The 20,424-nt window shown below is 37.3% G+C and overlaps 1 pseudogene; it reads right to left on the bottom strand.

The window, feature by feature from the left end:
- Positions 1-11,311: 11,311 nt before the first annotated feature.
- Positions 11,312-18,184, bottom strand: LOC111812622 (annotated as a pseudogene).
- Between the last annotated feature and the right edge of the window lie 2,240 nt (positions 18,185-20,424).

Genomic DNA, 20,424 nt, shown 5'->3' with positions numbered 1-20,424 from the left:
GAAAGCAATGGCATTCATTCAAAAATAGAAATAGAACTTTAAAACAAAGTGAATTAAATATCAAGAGACAGAGCATTGAGCTTCAAAATGACTTCTTTTTGGAACATGTCCAAACACAATATTAAGTGCATGCCATCAGTTATAGGTCATAGGTTAAAGAACTTGTATAACACACGGAAAATGAACAATTTTCAACCCTATAAACTGTCATCACGACAAGGAGATGAAATGAAAACTGCAGTTCGTTTCAATCTCTGCCTAGTGTCAAGGAGCGCACTCATAGCTAGGAACGCAGTGGCACAATTTCTCTGCCTTGGCAACACCAGAACGTGTTGAAGTCTGAGTGCTGCGCTCAAGGAAATGATTATAGTCCTGCACATGATGCTGCCTAGCCTTGGTGAACTGTCAGCTGCAAATCAGTAAATGACAAGAATCCTGCAATGATATTGACAACCAATGGTGCCGTTCTTAGGGCTCTACTTTCATTCTCCTAGGTGAACAAGGCACAGCTCCATTTAGGCACCCAGAGAAGGAGGCCAATTCTTTCCTTCACTGAGTGTTCCCAATTCTTCAGACCTACCATTTGCCACTGAACTATTGGTGGTTTTCTGCTCAGGTAACAGTGGTCAAACACAGGTACACCCAGTCACCACAAACACCTCATCAGTTCAAGACATTTCATAAGGAGGAAACTACTAAACTACTGAAGAAAAAATTACTGCATCATAAGAAATCAGTTACACTAATATTATTGTGGAAAATCCATGACAAATGACTTCTCAGAAGGGAAAAGTGAGGGAATAACCATGATTATCTTAACCTCTGCTGGGGCAGTCTGTTTGCCAGATTAACATTTCATAAGGAAAAGGAAAAGATTGCCTATTTGTCACAACTTGGCCTTGACTGTCTCTTGTGCATGGAAGGGAGTAGGCTGAAAAGGATAAATATATTTAAAGAAATAAAATGTATTGTTTATGGTCTCTTTCCTACTTCAGAACCTAGACGACTAAGGATATGGCTCTGGGGGAGGCTGTCAATTGTGCTGCCTCATTATACAAATCAATAGCACTTCAGTTGTGAATAAAAGATTCAGGCCAAGACTATGAAAAGTCTCCTGGGCCTGCTGGTCAGCCTCCGCTTCATTTCCGTGCAAAGTCCCAAAATAGATCATTTGAAAAGCCACTTAAATGCCACTCCTTTCACAGAGGGGTCAAAGCTTCTGGATTTGATTTGCTGATCATAGCTCTCAGATGAACTCTAATCTGCCTTGAAGGAAAACTGTAGTCATTCAACCTCACCTGCAAAAGCTCAATAAATGTTTATTAACAAAGAATGTTGATGCATACTTCAGATTTGGACTCTCCTAAGATTTTCCCTGCTTCTTTCTGTTTGGTGCATCAGATTTTTTGAGCCTTCAGTCATTATGGCAAAATGTTAAGTCACAGGGAAAACCTAAACTTAGCCCTGAACACTCTGTGCTATTATATCATGTTACATCTAGAAGACAATATCAGAATACTTTCAGTTGCTCAGAAAATTCCCTTTCTTTGGTAACAGCAGGGTATTGTAAAGTTTTCTACCTTTAGTTTTAAAGTTGTTGACATTAAACTTCACACACTAATTTAACCTCAGTCAGCTAAGTGCCATTATTGGGACTGGGAATATAGCTCAGTAGAATAAGTGCTTGGCTGGCAAGCTCAAGGTCTGAGTTCAATCCCAGTACTGAAAAATGAAAAAAAAAAAAAAGTTTTAAATGCCACTATCTTTTCACTGTATTTGTAGCAACTTTTAGATTGAATGAGTCTATCTTTTTCAAATTTTCATGCAAATATATCCTCCCCCAGAAAATGCTTCTTTCCAAAGAATGTGTCATATCTACTATAATAGTTTTGTCATAGTGCAGTTCAGAGGTGACTGGTATAAAGTTATTTTAAATGCTGCTGAAAAATGAGAGCATCTTTGTGACAGAATGTATTTTCCAAGAGGGCCACACGATCTTACATCCCAAAGTTCTTCTTAAACTGTAGCACTGACAGGTCTCTGGGAAAGGACTGGTGGGGAGGTCTTCCTTGAGCCTGGGAGGTCTGGGTTGGTAGCAGAACTGATGCTGGGTGCTTTCTGAACACACAACACAAAATCTAGCTTCTATCTGGGTACCTTGATAAGCTCATCCTTGAAACTCAGACTCCATGCTGCAAGAAGAAGCCAGTGGAACTGAAGACCATGGCACATAAATCTGCTGAGCTCCAGGTCCTTAACCCGCCAGTTACATGCATGGTACATTTTGTATCCAGTCAAAATGCAAGCCACCCTACCTGATGCTACTCGGAGTCCAGATCAGCCTCTTCTGAAAACTTCTGGCAAATTGCAGATTCATGCACTACATAAGTGGTTGCCATCTTTTTTACCTCTCCTTTATCTTTTTATGTCATTTTTAATTTATTGGTACAACTTAGACATAAATATTAACATTCATCATAGGGAAGTTGTACCTGTACATGGTATATCTTGCTGCTTCTTTTCTCCACTTCACTCTCCTTCCATCACCCTTTATTCCCCTCCTTATGTGCAAAAGCTTTGTCTCCATTTCTTCCCTCTGTTCTTTTTCCCATTTTCCTCCCTTCCTTTTCCCCTCCCCCCTCCCTAGTTTCCCTTCCCATTTGAACATTTTTTTTTTCCTATTGCATTATATAATCAATAATACATTTTGGTGCTTATGTACGCTTTCACATTTTGTTTTAGCCTCTTGAGGTTTGAGGCAGATTGTGATGAAGCATTTCCCAAAATTAATAAATGAACATTTTCACTGATCTGTTTGCATATTTGTTTCTCTGCTTGTGTATGTACGTGTGTGTGCACCTGTGTGCACTATAAAGCAAAATATTAGCAGTGCTGAAAAGGCATGTACCCTGTCTTTATCACTGAAGGTAGTAATTCTGCACTTATTTTCTTACATAAGTTAATACTGATCTTATGTCCCCACTCTACTTAGGTGATAAAAAAATCTATTTTCTATCCTGTTGAAGGGTCTGCCCTGACATGTCATAATCTAAGAGCTGTCTTCAGTGGCAAAGACAGCAAAAACAGTCCAAAGATAAGAAAGTATTTCTACAAGTAGTAGTTCATCTATATGAATATGTACTTTCTTCATTGGATAATTGTTCATGTAGTTAACAGACATTTATTTACTATGTGTTTGCTGTGCATGGCACTGTGTAAGGAGCAGATACCATGACTTAAGCTCCATCTCAACCTTCATAGGTGCTAAACATATGCTGTGTAGATGTAGAGTAACGGGGACTCTATCTACAGGGCCAGCCCCTTCTCTCCCATGCAGACACTCTTTGGGTTTCATGATTTTACCATGTCTGAGGCATAAGCCAGGAGTCCCTGTGCTTCAGGCAACACCTCCCTGAAACTTAGGCAAGTTTCTTCTGCGAAATCTTAGGGTTTTTTCCTCATAAAACAGCATTTCAACAAAGTATCCTGTCTTCATGATAATAATAGATGAATACTTGCTGAATCCACACTCTATATGCTAAGCTTTGATTCTATGCTAGCCAGGAATTGAATCTAGAAACTATCTACAAAGGCATTCTCAAATTCCAAGTTGTACTCTTTTGGCCTTATGAACAAATATGGATTCAGAACTTTCCTCCAACTTTAACATTTGCTTTTAAGTTTGACTAATGTGGGACATGAAACTGTAAATCAAGAGGTCATGACTTTTTACATATGCTTTACAACACAAAATACTCTGTGTGTACACAATAGGATTCCCTTGTAATTGTTCCTTTAATCTTTTATCAACCATTTTAATTAAAATGTATTGGTGGTAAGAACTGGTGAAGAAGAAATTATCTAGCCCAGATTCTGCAACTGGAAACAGCTAATGAAACAACACATCCCTGAAAGTCATCACTGCATCTTGCTCTGTGCCTTAACATATCTCTTTTCCTACATTTGTTGTTTTCTGGGCTCGGAAATAGGCAATGCTATGGACTCAGAGAACATCAGAAATCTGTAATGACTCTTCTTTACCCTTGAAAGTAAAGACAAATACAGTACAGAATTAATTTACAGAGCTTAAATGTTTTCTTTATCACTACACCACCTGCATATCCCTCTTCATAACGTTCCCCTCTGCATTGTCTGCTTTTGTGTCCTTCAATGTTGTCCATTCTGGTTCACTCTAGAAGGGACCTACTGACTGAAAACATTTTATGGCTAGTATCCATGGGTCTTCCTCTCATTCAGGTAAATGTTCTGGATTTCCCTTTTTGTAGCATTTCTGCAAGTTGTTTGGTACCAATTCTGCTTTTATCCAACTTCTAACTTTTTGGTTCTGTCTTCTCTTCCTGGCTCTTCTTTTGGAACCCTCCCCTTGGGCATAATGACTTGTCCTTAAATGATTTCACCATTTCTAATAGCTTCCCTCTTGTATCTGGTTTAAATGACCTCCTGGGTCCCATCAGCCTCTGAGACTATCTCCAGTAAAGTGGTTTGAAGTTGCTTGTCTATAGCAATGAAGAAATCGAGACCATATTCTTTCCCTATGAGATTCAGCTCAAGACTTACCTAGAGAAGAAATCTCCCATATTTCAACTTGCAATAATCTTTCTTCATGAGACATTCATTCCCTCAAGGCTTACTGATTCACATTGCATAACACTCCCTGGAGCTCTTTTGGATACTTTGATATTCTTCAGTCATCACTGTTCCAGTTCTTATTTTCTCAGAACAGACTATGCAGTGTATTACATAGCGCACATTCTTTTGCTTAAGACATAGTGCCTTTACTTAAAGTTGAGATAAAATATTGTCACTTTATATCTATATGTTCTATACCTGCCTATTGAGTGGAGTAATATAAAATGCCATATAATACAAGTCTGGAACTTAATAATTCTTTACATAGTCTTGGTAAACTCAACAGGTTGAGTTTACTCAACAGGTTGACAGGGGAAATGGCAAAGACGGCAAGTAGAATATATGAAACTTTTCCTGATAATAATTTCTCCAAAATCAGAATACAAATAGGAGCTGCCTCTATTATCATTTCATTAATAATTGTTGCCTTAGTGCAGTATTATCCTTGATAGACTGTCTTCTGTCACTCAGGGGACTGCTGGAGAAGAAGAAAAAATTAAAAACACTATTTTATTACGACTATTGAATAAGGTGTTTTTACAATTAAGTTTCCTTGGAGAATGTTAATGACTTATTGTTTCAAAGATGCATAAATCATAGTGGTTTAGAATCAGGGGAGGATATGTTCAGTCCTACAAATCTATGACAAAAGGGCAACTAATATGCCTTCACAGGTTGTGACAATAAAGAGGTTTGGGCTTGTCAAATTCCAGCATAGAAATTTTCCCTATAGACATCCCAATTGGTAATAAACAGACACTAAATCTATTTGTTCCATATTATTCTACCTAATAGAAATTTTTCTCCCTTTCAAGGAAAGATTGACATAGGTAGCTTCCCCTCGTAGAGCATTTAATGCTATTTAATATTTTATTTCATAAGAACTCAAGTAAGTTAAATGCGGGTTGAAAGGTGTCCTTTTTTTATTTAACTTACACAAGGATTGTAATTTTGGTTTCTTTCAAGGAAAGGGTCAGACATGAAGGGTCATTTCTTACAGAGGCTGATAAAAGTCCCAGATGCTGCCTCCTCCCTCTGCTGGGGATGGCTCTATGCTCTTGTGCATCAAAGAGTAGTCATCATAATCATCCATCACTGTGAATTTCACAGGCATCCTAACATCAGGACAGTGGTTACAATTTAAGAATAATTTATAATAAAATCTCAGAATTGTTAATTCTTTTAAAAGTGTACAACTTGTTTGGAGACCCTCTCTACAACTGCAAGACTGACTATAAGACACAAAGGCTGGGAAAGAAAAGCAAAAAACTCCAAGCTCTTTTCCAAAGCAGCGCTGGGAATGAGGAGCACGAGCGCTGCACCTGTGTCCGAGCCCTTCGCGAAGTGTTCACAGGAGGGCAGTGCGGCTGCTCCTCGAGCCGGCAGAAACCAAGCCGAAGTGCTTCCCACGTAGACGTCTGTGCTCCTGTCCCTGAACTGGCCAAGATACGTGGCATTCCTTGACTGCATAGCCCAGTGGCTTGAGTTTTCCAGTTCTCGCCATTCTTTTTTTCTGTCTTTTAAGTGACCTTGTCATATCAGAATAAAAGGAACGTCTTGAAGCGTGAGAAAATTCAAACTTCCTATTTAATGCCCCGAGTTCATTAGAACCCAGTTTCAAGACTCACTGGATTAGACTTAGTAGATCCTCCCTATGACCCAATTCTCAAATTCTTCACCAGAAAACGGTTTACAGACACCCTTATCTATGAGTTTTCAATAGAGACTAATTAATCTTCCCTGTGTTTTGTCTTGTGACCCTGTCAAGCGCCTGACTTTGATTATGTGCTATCCCTTTTTTCTTGACCAGCTTTCAGTTAAATAATTGTCTCAGCTTAAATTGGATGGATCGATTAAAACTTTGTTTATAATATACTGCAATTTTCTTTTATCAAACACATAAGTTAATTCTTCTCTTATTTGTGATCCAATATAGGAATTTAACCAAAGAAGTAATCTTTTCTAATCAGAGTTTTTATGGGACTATTTTTATTATCTCTATGTTAAGATTAATATTTAAATTTTTCAAGCAAAGCAAGTGAATTATTCTTAATAGTAAAGTTAGACTGGTAACAACAAGTTTTTATATTGCGATATTGTGAGGCAGGATGTGACTAGTACAGACCTCAGACTCCAGATGTGAGCTAGAATTCAGCATCAGGAATTCCCTGTTTGGACCTTTCATGGTTTAAACGATGCCTTCTCTAAAGTGAAAATATTAATACCGGTCAGGTGAGATAGCTTGGATGTCTAAGCAACTGCCTGGCAAACGCAAGGACCCAAGGTCAATCCTGATACTGCACACCATGCTGGCCCTGAAACCGGGCATGGTGGCACACACCTGTAATCCCAGCACTGGGGAGGTTAAGACAGGGGGGTCACTATAAATCCAAGCTGTGTAGGAAAACTTTGTACCAAATAAACAAATAAATAAATAAATAAATAAATACAGCATTTTTGTTTGTTTATTTGTTTTGTGATATCGGGGATTGAACTCAGGACCTTGCATTTGCCAGAGAGGCACTTATTCTACTAAGATATCTCCCTAGTCCAATATAGTTTTTTAAAAGAAAATATTAACATTAATATTAACATATGCACAAGCAATATTTACAGTATTGCTTGAAGATTACAGGGGTGTGTAGAGAGCACAATATTTATTCTTTTTGTTTTGTTTTGTTTTTTGGTGGAACCAGGGATTTAACTCAGGCCCTTGTACTTGCCAGGGAAGCACTTATTTCACTGAGCCATCTCCCCAGCCCCACAATATTTATTCTAATATTAGATGCCACTCATTTTAGCTTTTCCAGCAACAGCTACATGATTTTGAGAAAGTGACTTAGATTTTGTGTTTCTAGTTCCATTGATAACTGAGACTACAGGATGAGATAATTTCTACTTTGTCAGTCAAAACTCAGTTAATAAGTAAACCCTCTCAGACTGTTGTTTGTATAACTTTACACCAGCCAGAGTTCTTCTTCAAGTTGAAATTCTCCCAGTGAGTGATGATGCAGTGAGCTAGAATTTGGACAGCAATGTGATGACAAGGTGATAAAACCAACAGCACCAGAGTTTTCGATATGTACTGGCTGGAACAAGCACCAAAGCAAAGGCAATTCATTTTAGAAATTAAAACATAGACTAATAGTTAAACCTACTCTTTTAAAAAACATCTACTTCGATTCTCTTTCAAATTGAATGATCCTGGAAAAATCACTAGAAGTTTCATAGTTATTCTTAGCTTAATCAACATGGCAGCAATGCCTTTAACCAATAGATGCTACCTGCCCAGTTCATTGAGTTCCTAGGAATGAAAAGAAGAGGGGCAAGAGAAGACAAATAAATTGAACATAATCAAAAATTTTTCCTTCTGTTTCCAACACCTTTACAATATCTGCTTATCTGGGGTAATTTTTTTAAAGAATTTCTGAAATGTATTTCTGATAAATAATGTGTTTTATTTTTCATTAGATATGTCTATCCCATTTCTCCTCACTGCTTGATTAAAGGACCTGGCTGAAGCTTGACTATCTGCTACCTTCCCTGTGCTCCTCCATTCCATCCGGTCAATCACCCTCAAAGCCTTTAAATATATTTTCTAAATCAACTTTATTAAGTTATGAATCATGTTTAATCATTCAAACCATAAAGATACAACATAAAATCAAAAATTAAGAATATAGGCATTCACATTTGTAGATGCACCAGAGGATACATGGACATGGCTTGCCCTGTTTATGCATGAGGAGCTAAGATACATGAGCAACACATGAATAGACACACCCACACTCATAGTGGCACATATTTCAATAGCTAAATTCATATACATATCAAATCTTTTTGAGCTATAAAATAATTTTGTTGCAAAATTATTTTTAAGTTTTAAAAATTAAGTTTAGATCATATTCATCACAGGAAATTTGTACCTGGACATGAGGTATCTTGATCCCTCTTTCTTTCCATTTCCCTGCCCTCCCTTCAATCTCTCTTCCTATGCTTATGTACAAAATGTTGCTTCCATTTTATTCTTCCATTATCAGTTTTCCCTTTTTCTTTCCTTCCTTTCTCCCTTCCACCTCCCTAGTTTCTATTTCCTTTCAAACCATTTTTTATTTCACGATATCTACTCTTCGTTTTGAACCTTATTTGCACTTCCAGTTCTCACACCAGGGAGACGTTTAGATATCTACACATGTGTGTCCAATTTATTTCACTTAACAGTATGGTCTCAAGATGCATCTATTTATCTATAAATGCCTCAAGTCTATCTTGTTTTAAGGTTAAATAGTACTCCATTGTGTAAAATCACATCTTTTTATCTATTCATCAATTGATGGACATTTGAATTGTTTCCAAAATTAAGTTATTACAAACCATACTACTATAAACATGGGTGTGCATATATTAGTGTGGTGATTTTAAATCTTCTGGGAAGATACCCAGAAAGAGAATACCTGGGTCATATGGGACTTCTATTCCTCATTTTTTTTAATCTCCATACTGATTTCCACATTGATTAAGCTAGTCTACATTCCTATCAACAGTGGAAAAGGGTTTCTTTTACCACACAGCCCCTCCACCATTTATTATTGGTTGATTTCTTGATAGTAGTCATTCTTTCTGAGATGGAATCCAAGCATTGTTTCAATTAGCATGACCAAGTGATGTTGAACACTTTTTTGATACATATTTTCCTTTCTTTTTATTTCTCTATTTGAGAAGTGTGTACTCTCCTTAAATGCCCATTATTGGGTTTGGTGTTCTAATTGTGGGCATCTCAATTTTTCCAGTTCTTCATATGTTATAGATAAAAGTCCTTTGCCTGAAGGAAAACTTGCTGAAACATTTTCCCTCTCTATGGGTTATCTTTTCACTGTGTCGATGGCTTCCTTTGCTGTGCAAAAGTTTTTTTTTAATAGGATGAGGTCCCTGTTGTTGATTCCCTGTGTTATTTCCCATGTGATTGAATTTAGTTTATGAAATATTTGCATACACCTGCACCTTCTGAAATACTTCCTCTATTCTCTTCAAACAGGTTTAGTGTTTCTATTTTAATACTTACATCTTTGATCCATTTCAATTTTACTTTAGTGCATGGTGATAGACATAGGTCTCATTTTAGTCTTTAAAATTTAGAAAGCAAGTTTTCCTAGCATGATTTATTAAACAGGCTATTCTTCTCATGAATATATTTGTTCTTTGTCAAAGATAAGGTTGCTGAGTGCACTTAGAATTGTTTCTGCATATTCTAACTGGATCTTCTGATCCTCAGTTCTGCTACTTCTTTTTATTTATTTATTTTTTTGCCAGTACCATGCTATTTTTATCACAGTAGCTTTGTAGTATAATTTCTAGTCATGATTGTGATGCCTTCTGCCTTGTTTTTGTTACCGAGAATTATTTTTGGTACTCTAGGTCTCTTCTGGTTTCACATGAATTACAGGACTTTTTCTCTAGGTTTTAAGATATGGTACTCGCATAGACTATCATGTCTTCTGCAAATAGTGATAATTTAGCTTATTATCTTTATTCTTTTACTTTCTTTTTCTTGGATAATTTTTCTGGCAAATATTTACAGAACTATATTGAGTAGATGTAGTGGTAGGAGACCCCCTAGTCTTATTCCTTATTTTAGACTGAACAATTTCTGGTTTTGACCATTTGATATGATGTTGGTTGTTTGTATGTCATAATGACTTTTATTAGATTGAGATAAAGACTATTCTGATTTTCTATAGAGTTTTTTTTCTCTATTTAGGGTGGTCTACAGGATCTCACTACATAGATTGAACTCATAGTGATTCCCCTGTTTTCAGCCTCCCAAGTGCTGAGATTACAGGCACGCACCACCATGCCCAGTCGCAATCATCCTCTCAGCGTGCACCACAGGCAGGGCAGGCACGGTCCATGAAGATGGAACCCTGGCTGCTTTGCTCTGCCTAACCATGTGCTTTAGTTTGCTAGTCTGCTGAGCTATTAGGCCAGCCCTCTTTAGGGTTTTTATCATGAATGGATATTGGACTTTGCCAATTGCTTTTTCTCCATCTATTGAGATGATCATGAGATTTTTGTCTTTGGATTTTTTTTTTCACTTTTTTAAAGTTAAGTTTATTAGTACATTTTAGGTATACATAATGAGCACATTCATCATAGGATATTTGTACCTGTTTATGATATTTCTTGATTCTTTTTTCTTCCCATTCCCCTACCCTACCTTCAAGCCCCTCTTTCCTTCCTTATTAACAAAAGCTGTTTTTCCAGAAAAAAAAGTTTCATTTTCTTTTTTCCTCTCTCCTTTTTTTTTTTTGTACTGAGGATCAAACTCAGGACCTTGCACTTCTCAGTTAAGTGTATTGCACTGAGCTATATCCCTGGCCCTCCATTTTTCACTCTTTTTTTTTTTTTTTCAAAGTCACTCTTTTTTTAAAAAAACATTTTTTTTCTTTTCCTTCCTTTTCCCCTTCCTCTTTGCACATTTTCTTCCTATGTCATAGTCTCTATTAAGCATTTAGTCCTTATTTACCTTTTCAGTTTCTCACACTGGAGAAATAATGCAGTTTTTACACATGTCCAATTTATTTCACTTCAGAGTAGGGTCTTAAGCAAAGTCTTCCATTTTTGCATTCTTAAGTTGATGAAGCATGTGGTCTTGCAGTTCCTTTCATGCCTTCATGGAATATTTCATTATATAGTTGGGACAACCACTGTGTTCTGTTGTATTGAGTTCTGGATGGAAGTTTTGCCCCAAAAATTCATTATGTTGCAAAGCCATCATAAACACAAAATAGAGGTTCATGAGAAATGTTGTCATATAGTCCATACTTGGACCTATTGATATGGCCAGTGCCATGGAACTGGCTGTGTAAGTCACCAGCATAACAGTAAAAAACATGACGAAGAAGGCCTCTGGGTCTTGTTTCAGTCATAAACAGCTTCTCCTCAAGAACAAAGATCTCCCCAGCTGACACACTGCTGAAACACTGAAAGACTGTCAATGTGAAGAGTACTGAGGCCCTATTCTGGATTCCAGCGCAATTATTACTTAGTCCAACAAAAATAGAGCTTGAAATCATTCCTATTGCAATTATCAATAATAGCTGAATTATAGTGACTCGTGGATAACCCAGCAAGTTTTTGAATGAACGTTTGATAATCCATCTAAGCTGATGCCAGAAAGAGGTGGTATGGGTGATTCTGAAGGCCAAGCTCCTCCTCTGACCTCCTGAGAGTTGATCTAATTTACCTTCTACTGTTCTGTATAGGGAGGAGTTGGCATAAAGCTCAGCTAGTCTTCCTCTCTCTTCAGCTTCATAGCCTTCTTCTTCTCTGTTTAGTGAAGCCTGGAGTCTCCAGAGCCTTCTCCCTGTTTCTGGCCTACATCAGCCAGGTCTCCACAGTCCTGTCTCTCTGTGTAATACAACAGAGGAGTCTGCACATACTACATCTAGAAAGAAGTCTGCAGGGTTGTTGTAGGGCTTGCAGTGGTAACCTTAGCACCAGGTCCAGATCTATGAAGTTCGGATTCCTCCAGGTGGGTGTTGTCTTTGGATTTTTTGATATGGTATATATGCATTTATTAATTTGCATATGTTGAATCAACCCTGAATCCATGGAATGAGCCCTACTTGGTCATGGTGTTCAATCTTCTTAATGATTTGCTAGATTCTATTTGCCATTATCTGACTGAGGATTTTTTTCATCTATTTTCACTAAAGATATTGGCCTGTAGTTTTCTTTTTTGGTTGGGTCCTTCTCTAGTTTTGGTATCAGGGGAACACTGCTTTCAAGACTGCTTATTGGAGTATTGCTTTCCTTTCAATTTCATTAAAGAGTTTCAACATTAATGTCATTAAGTACTCCCTAAATATCTTGTAAAAATTAGCACTGAATCTATCAGGACCTGGGATTTTCTTTGTTGCTAAGTTTTTAATTACATTTTCAATTTCATTGATTGATATTACATTTTCTAGAATTTTTTATATCTTCTTGATTCATTTTTAGAAGTTTATATGTATCCAGGAATCTGTCCTTTTCTTCTGTTTTCCATCTTATTAGAGTACAGGTTGACAAAATAGATATTGAAAATTTTCTGGATTTCCACAGGATCTGTTGTGATTTCTCCATTTTAATTCCTAATTTCATGACACTGAGTCTTTTCTTTCCTCTTTTTGATAAGGTTGGCTAAGGGTTTAACAATTTTATTTACTCTTTCAAAGAACCAACTCTCTGAGTTATTGATTCCTTGTTTTGTTTTTCCTAGTCTCAATTGCATTAATTTCTGTTCTTTATGATTTCCTCCCTCATACAAGCTTTGAGTTTATTCTTATTTTTCCAAAAGTTTGAGGGTCAACATTGTTTATTTTAGTTCATTTGGTTCTCCTAATGTGAGAATTCACCAAAATAAATTCCCTATTAGGACTGCTTTCATTGTGTCCAATATGTTTCAGTATGTTGTATTTGTATTATCATGTAATTGTAGATACTGCTTAATTTCTGCTTTAACTTTTTCTATGACCTACTAGCTGTTCAGAAATGCTCTTTATAATTTCCATGGGTTTATATAGTATTTGTGGTTTCCTTTTCCATTGATTTTCATTTTCATTTCACTATGGTCAGATAATATGTATGAGATAACAATTCCTATGCATTTACTTAAGCATGTTCAATGGGTTAGTATGTGGTTTATTTTGGAAAACATTCCATTTGCAGCTGAGAAGATTGTTTATCCTTATGTTATGGAGCGGAAAACTCTAAAGACATCTACTAAGTACTTTTGTTAATAGATTTGGTTTACTTGTGATGTTCATTGATTTTTTTTCTAGTTGATCTATCTATTAGTGGGGTAGTAAGGTTGCCCATTGCAATTGTTTAGTACTTATTTGATTTTTCATGTCCATTAATATATGTTTTAGGTAGTTTGGTGCACCCGTACTTAGTGCACATATATGTATGATTGTTTTCTCTTCTTGGAGGTTTCCATTAACAATTATGTAGTGATCTTCTTCATCTCTTTTGACCAGTCTTGGGTTGAAGTTTGAATTGTCTGCAAATAGGATAGCAACCCTTGCTTTTTTTCTAGATTCCTGTCACATGGAGTGTTGTTTTTCATCTTTTCACTTTATGTCTATGAATTTCTTTTTGAGTCAAATGTGTTTCTTGTGTGCAGCATATTGTTGGATCTTGCTTCTTGATCCATTCTGCCAGTCTGTTTCTTTTGATTGGAGGATGGAGGTCATTTACATTGATGGTTGTAATTAATATATATTGGCTTATGCTTCTCATATTATTTTCCTGGCATTGGATCCCTGTCTTTTCCTCTGTTTAATTGTTTACCCTGCCTGGTAGTTTCTTTCTATTGCTGTTTTTAGAATTACAGTCTTCATGTGGTGTTCACAGTTTTGTGGTAGTGACCCAGGATTTGTGCCAGGACTGGGCTGATCTAGGCCATGTCCTTAAGATGACAATATTCTGTATGTCCATTTCTCCTTACTATGATTGTCTCTGTGATAGTCTCCCAGTTGTGTTACTCTCTTCTAGAGACAGCTCAGGGTTCCTCCAGACCTGTACACAGTTGGTCCTTTCCAGACCTTGCACAGTTTCTTCTGTTTCACACCACTGACTCCTCTTACACACCAGTCACAGACCAGGAGATGTCTCTAGTCATTTGTATTTAGGGCTAAAATTGACTTTTGATTGCCAATGCAGCATAGTCTAGGTGGTCCCAGCTCTTACTTCTCAGCAGAATTCCTATCTTGATTCCCACCTGCCAGCAGCCTACTGTGACTGAATGGCTCTTCCCTCATTCCACGCTGGAACTTTGGCAGTGAAATGACCTGGGACTGTTCTACTGTTAGACTTTGCCCAGAGTCCTTTGAAATAAAATGGTAGTGCAGCCTGCCCACTTCTCTTCCTCACATCTATGAGCCTGAGCACAGCACTGGTCACTCAACAATAGCTGAATTTGTAGTCTCAATGCTGCTTCTGACTTTTCCCCTCCACCTGACTGCTGTCCCACTTGCTGTGTATGTGCCAGGCTGGGCTGCTAGTCTACATATCAAAACTTAATCATTTTTAGTAATTAGTATAGGTGAACTTTCATCCTTAGCACTATCAGGTTAGTGCTAAGAATAAAAGAAATTGAATTGTATGACTTCAGGGCCAGCCAGATAGTCCAGTGGACTAAGTGCCTATCTAGACAAGTGTGGGGACTGGGATTCAATCCCTGGCACCACAGCCCCTGCTGGCCCCACCCTCAGGCACACTGAATGGGCCACCGAGTTCAGGAATGGTGTCACATACCTATAATCCCCGCACTGGGGAGGCTAGAAACAGGAGGATCACTATGGGCCTGAGCTGTGTAGTGAGACCCTGCACCAAATGCTTAAGAAAAAAAATTTAAAAATATGACTTCCTTCTAATGCAGATACATATCACATATATTTGTATTTTTAATTATTTTTTATGAGTTAGGAAACTGGAAAGTATGAAATAACAACAGAAATGGAAGCTACATGGGCAATACTAAAGTCTTTTTAAACATACTTCCTAAAAAAGGTATCCAATTAAATTAAACTCTCATTTTTCAGCTGGAGGTATAGCCTACTGGCAGATCACTGGCTTATTTAGCAGTGTGGGTTCAAATGAAATGAATTCTTTATGTCCTCCATACAGTACTAACCTAGCATTACAGGACAACAAAGGAAAAATAAAATGAACTTGGGCTTCCTGAACAGTGCTTATCATCTTGCGGATTCTCACAGGAACCCAGAGTTCTGTGAAAGTCAGATTAAAGAAGGACAAGGAGGGATCATTAACTTCTGCAGTTATCTTTGGTGCATGAGGCTACTGAGTACCAGAGACTCCTATCAGAAGGAAAAGCCATATATCTTGATAAGGAGAAAAGAAAGGCAAATATTAGTTATAGATACCAGAGGAGATAGTCCTATCACATCCAAGAAGAGCAGAAGCTTATTGATTTTTTCCTATGATTTTATTTATTTATTTTTAAATAATTTTATTGAGAAACAAATAGCAATGGACAGTTTCAAAACCAATTACTAGCACAGTTTCAGTAATTAATACATCACATATTGTTGTCTTAGTGGTCATTCACTGTATAAGATGCAGGTATGATATCCTGTCCCCAAACACTATTAGAATAAATTTCTTTATTCATTGAATTAAGAGAATGCAGCTGTATATCTATCCTAACTTTTTGAATATACAGATACAAAATGATCATTCATTTTTATCCCCCTTTTTTGTTTAGTTTTGTCAGAGAAGGATATTCTATTGTCATTTAAATATTGTAGGTATGTGAATTCATCAAAATATTCCAATATAGTCCAGTAGTCCATAATAGTAATGGTTTTTTTGTAAGGCTGGCCATGTCAGAAGTTGTTGACTTGAGCTCAGTATATTAATACTGCTTTACTCTTTATATTTCGTTTTTATATTTTTCTGCTGGATATTAAGACCAAGATAGAGCAAGACCTATATAGCAAGAAATGTAACTTTTATATCTGATAATGTCAATCAAATCCCCTCAAGACTTACCCTGAAGCCCTGTACCACAGTTTGTAGATCCTTTGTCAGTGTCAGTCATGTGGATGAGTCATGGTCATTGCTTAACCAATTTGCTCTCTGTGAAAGCCTGACAGAATGTTTCCCTACGTGTGACTCTCCTTAGGCACACTCTACATCATCGATTACTTTCCTCTGCGGACCCATAATCCCCGAATCAGAATGAAAATGGTAGAATCTCAAACAAGCACTAATGGTAAAAAATACATAATAAACACCTAGCCAAAATGAAAAGAAAATGAGAAAAAACTTAACATGAGGGGATCTCCATGTGGTTCTTAACTTGGAAAACATTATTCAACATGGGCTTGATTGGTTTCTTCCTTTCTGTCTTTCTTTCTTTCTTTCTTTCTTTCTTTCTTTCTTTCTTTTCTTTTACTTTTTTTTTTTGATTGGTTTCTATCCCAAAAGAAGTCAGAGAAAGTTAAGCCAGTTGAATACATGAGTGAAATGTGCTAGTGTCTCAGTTACCCTTCTTTTGTTGCAGTACAAATATCCTGACATCCAAAATAAAGGAAGGATACATTTATTTAGCTCACAGTTCCTGGAGATTTCAGTCCACACTTAGCTGGCTCCAAGGGAAAGCAGCACATGGCAGAGGGCAGCAGTTCATTGCAGTGGAAGACAGCAAAACAGCAAGAGCAAAAGGGAGGAGTAGTGGCAACAAGGGCAACAGAGTGGAAATCTGTCTCCTTTAAATTCAATTCAGACTATAAGCCTCAGGCTAGGTGTAGTACTCATACCCATAATCCCAGCAGTACTAAGACCCATAATCCCACCTTTGATCATGAATTAATTTCAAACTCTAGAAATCCCTGCCCATGACTGCATGAAGCTTTGAGGGGACAACTAGAGACAAAAAACATAACAACTTGAAATTTTCAAACAACTGCTCTAGAGTGAGTCCTACTCAGACTAACAGGAAGAAGGTAGGAAATAAACCCATCATTAGAAATAGAATCAAAAGCTTCAATGGTATCGTATTTTTACTCCATCTCTGATTATTAATCTCCAACTCTTTGATAAACAAGAGTTAAACTAATAAGACAATAATATCTAGGCAAAACCATGAGACTAAGTCAGGGGGAAAATTAAGTCAACTCCACTTGCTTTGGGTCCTGCTGAAGCTGCACTCTGCTTAGGCCCAGACCCGTCAGCTGGCCAAGTCTTGGAATTTAACATCACTTTTGCCTCAGCTCCACTGCTGCTTTTTCTCCCAGGAAGCTTCCTTTGCCTAGATTTTAAGATCCTCCAGACATAGTTTAGAAAAACCACAAAAACAAAGTAATGATGATGCCAAAAATGTCACAGAAAGAGGAAAAGGGCCAGGCTCCAGGGCCTGTGAGAGATCACAGGGCTGGATCTGGCATTCCTGGTGTGTTACACAGAGACTTTCATCCTGTTGCCTCTTTAATCTGTCTTATAAATAGAATAAAGAAGTAAAAGGTGCTCTAAGCAAGCACCCATGCACAAAAATGTTTATGACCTTTGAGCTAGTTTTTCATGCTCCATCTGAGCCCCAGGGTCCCAGTTCATTTCTCAAGGTCCTTTTGTCCAATTCTTCCAACTTCAAGTGAGGAGCTGGTATGAGTTTCCCTACAGAAAAGTGAAAACTCTGCACCTCATCCTTATATCATAGATGAATCAAGCTCATGTTCCTGTGCACTGAGTAGAGTTGGCCTTTTATCTTAAGTCTCATCTTCTTTGATCTGCAGTGGTACTGAAGGTGCTAGAGATTAGGAGCACCACTCACCTCCATTTCATTCACTTTTCTGTACAAATTTTCTCAGATGCCTATGCTTTCTGGGGAATGGTCCAACTTTCTCTTCTGGACTGAAGGGATGGCAGGAGCTTGTGAAATAGCCACTGGATTTCCAGATATCCCCTTCAAGAGCTCTGATGCTGATTCTGGAAGAACCATTTTCCTATAGGTAGAATCTGTCCTCTCCATCCCGAGCATCTGGTGGTACATGAGTCATTGGTGACATGTCTGAGATCAGGAGATTTCCAGCCTCTGCCCCTAAAAGGCTGGCTGGCTGGCTGGCTTGCTTTTTTCTTTCTCTCTCTCTCTCTCTCTCTCTCTCTCTCTCTCTCTCTCTCTCTCTTTTCTTTCTTTTTTTCTTTCCCAGAATAAGGAGCTCACAACTAAGTGTCAAATGATAAAGGAAGTAGTTAGTACCTTGACTCTTTATAATAATGTTCTGTCATAAAAATAAAAGACATACTGTTGTCTGATTTCTCCTCTAAACTTCTCTGAAGAAATTCAGTGAACTTGACAAACAGAATATTATATTGTTCTTTTCAGCCTAGGTGATAAAGGAAAAAAAAGTCACTGAAATTATGGTTCCATGGATAACAGAATCCTTCCAAACCACTTTTATTTTTTCGGAACCAGAGATTGAACTCAGGCCCTTGGGCTTGCCAGGTAAGTGTTTATTCTACTGAGCCATTTCCTCGGCCCCAATATATAACCCATGGCTCATTCACCAGGTCCAGCAAAAATCTTTGGTAGAAATTTCATTTAACAGCTTACCACATTCTCAGAGCAGTATTTCTAAAAATAAAGAAGTACTCCACATGTATGAGAATCATTTGGAACCTGGGCATAGTGGTGCATTCCTATAGCCCCAGCACTCAGGAGGCTGAGGTAAGAGAATCTTGCAAGTTTGAGACCAGCCTGGTCTACAAATTGAGCTCAAGGCCACCCTGAACTGCACAGCAAGATCCTGTGTCCAAAAGACAAAGAAACAGAGAGAGAAGAGAGGCAAGAGGCGAGAGGTGAGAGGCGAGACTGGGTTGCATCCCAGAACTACAATTAGATCTGTCAAGATGAGTCCCAGAAATTTGCTTTTTTCCTATTAGTTCACATGACTTTTATTTATTTTAAAAATTGGTAATTACAACATTAGAGAGAATGAGTCTAGCATTCTACAAGACTAATGGAATGACTATTCTTAAAAATTAAAAAAAAAAACTGAAAAATGACAGTTTCTCCTATAGGATGTCCCTAATTACCTCAGCCCATAATAATCATTCTCCTTTAACCATTATCCTTAAATTTGGTATGCTAGTTCTTACTTTCTATTATAACTTAATTTCCAAACATCCTATGTTTCTAACCAAATTACAAGATTTTCAAGGTCGATAATACTTTTAGATTTATCAGTATTCTACAATAAATTGACAGAACTATTTCTTAATAAATTATATAAATGAAAAAGGACAAGTTTATATCCCAGGGTAAAGTGATTGATATGAGTTAGGTCTGCACTATATGAAAAGCTCTAGAATAACAAAACATAAAAAGGGACATGAGTCATGGTATGCCTGAGTCAACCTCTGAATTTTACACATGGTAAAGATGAGGAACAATTAAAACAATGACTTTTCTAAGAATGAGGTTTGTAAACTTTTTCCATCAAAATTCAGAGAGTAAATACTGTCTTTTGTTCTGTGGCCCATGCGGTATTATCACAACTGTTCATATCCGTGTTATAGCAAGAAAGCAATGATAAACAATGAATAAACAAATGACTTGAGGTGTGTTTCAATATAACTATTTTTTAAAGCAATGGTAGGGGGCCAGCAACATAGTTCAGCAATTGAAAGCACCTTCTTAGGCAAGCACGTAGGGACCATGGTTCAATCTCTGACTCTGCCCACCCTGGATTTGATGTGTAGGATGTACTCCGACAATCTAGAGCCATATAACAAAGTTAACAAAATGTTGAAAATAGATCTGAGATCACCTAAGTCCTAGCAAGTGCTCATATCACACAAAAGCAGAATATATCAAAGAAAAAAAGAGAGTTAAGAGAAGAAGAGATCAAAATATACCTGAGCATATACTTAAATAATCAGCTAGATGGATTCCAAATTGGACAATTTTCAAACAAATTCATCAAATTTAGGAATGGTGTGGGGGAGGAGGGTAAGCTTCCATATATTTTTTTTATTTTCTCATTTGCCTGCCATTTGGATTTGGTGCCCTTTGGCAATGACCAATCCTACGGGTAATGGAAAATATATTTACCTTTATCTCCTATAATTAATGATATCTGGAGGTATTGTCACATAGTGCATAATCCAGTGATTAAAGTTTCAAATAACTGGCAAAGGAAATGGAAACAGAAATACAACTCTTAAGTTATCAATGGAGCTAAAGCTTGACTTCCTAAACCAAGATATTTT

Source organism: Octodon degus, unplaced genomic scaffold, assembly GCF_000260255.1.
Source record: "Octodon degus isolate 3935 unplaced genomic scaffold, OctDeg1.0 scaffold00007, whole genome shotgun sequence".
NCBI classification, from domain to species: domain Eukaryota; kingdom Metazoa; phylum Chordata; class Mammalia; order Rodentia; family Octodontidae; genus Octodon; species Octodon degus.
This window is presented reverse-complemented; position numbering and strand designations above follow the sequence as displayed.